Raw genomic sequence first — 1,371 nt, forward strand, 5'->3', positions numbered from 1 at the left:
TCATTTAAGAACTAAACCAGTTCCACTCATTTTTTCATCGATCAATTTGTCGATCTTTTCTTTCATCTCATCTGTGAAGTAGTTTTCCCAGTCTCCATCCTTGGCTTTCCTGAAAAAGAGTCGGTGCTCTAGACCAAAAATTCCATATGCTTGATATTTCCCACTTTTGTTCACTTCTAAGTTGCTCAGACTATCAAAACTGCATAACTTTATAATATTTCCAAGCACGCCTGATTTCTCTTCTTCAACTGAAAAAGGACATCCAACAAATTTCGCAAGCCGCTTCATATTGCTTGAAGCATCCTTTTTCAAATCTTCATATTTCAAGAAAAGAAATCTATCTGGCCTTTCCTGGCCTGCTTTCCAGTATTCCCGGATATGATCCCAGTGTGGTCCAAAAGATGAGATGCCTTGGCAAAAATCGTCAAATGCCTCCAAATGGTGCATCTTCAACAGACAAGCTTACTAGTTCTCTAACAAAATGATAGTAGGAAACTAGGACGTCTTTTATATTTCGGTACATGTAAACAATCTTGCAGTTTGAAGTTATGATTGATTTTGGCAATGAAGAATAACGAAGGTGCGTAGCCAGGAGGGGGAGGCCCGAGGGGTTTTCTTTGATTTTTTTCAAGGCGATTCTCTAGAAACAAGATACAATCATGAGGAAAAGTTGTTAGCAAAGGGCTGGCTGATGCATGATTAAACTTTTCTCTGGTTAAGATGGCAAAACTTAAGGCCTTCAGCCAAGTTGTGCCAGATTTGGGGCAACTGCACAATAGCACGTCACTTGGTTGTGCCTCATAGCTTTGAGCCAAAATTGTTTTTTCATGGATATGTTGAGCGTTCCAGAAGCCTTGATACTTGTACAATGTTACTATGACTAGCGACCAACTATAGGTGTGTTGAGGAAGTGTTTTGTAGAGCTCTTTCATGGCAGAACTTCACCTACTTTTGGTATGGATGATATATTTGCTTATTTATAGTCATGCGAGTGCCCTCCATCCCCAGAATTTTCAATTCTCAAACAATAGTTTATCTATTAATCTATAGCTTTATATATTACATAAATAATTGATCTTTTATTTTATAATTTGTAAATCTAAAATAGTAATCTATATATTTATTTATAACTTTTATACATTTCCAAACAATAATTCAATATTTATTTTCCAAACAATAATTCAATAATTAAAAAAAATTAATCATTTTTCTTATAATTTTCATCCAAACAAATCAACTAAGTCGTCAATAATAATAATAAAAATAATCATTTTTCTTATAATTTTCATCCAAACAAATCAACTAAGTTGTCAACAATATATTGGTCTTTTCCACTATCATGATAAGATAATTAAGTTTATATGAAATCGG

The 1,371-nt window shown here is 34.0% G+C and overlaps 1 pseudogene; it reads right to left on the bottom strand.

The window, feature by feature from the left end:
- Positions 1-932, bottom strand: LOC145051697 (flavonol 4'-sulfotransferase pseudogene; annotated as a pseudogene).
- Positions 933-1,371: the final 439 nt, after the last annotated feature.

The sequence above is a fragment of the Lactuca serriola genome, chromosome 5 (genome assembly GCF_051521515.1).
Source record: "Lactuca serriola cultivar US96UC23 chromosome 5, Lser_US96UC23_V15, whole genome shotgun sequence".
NCBI lineage: Eukaryota > Viridiplantae > Streptophyta > Magnoliopsida > Asterales > Asteraceae > Lactuca > Lactuca serriola.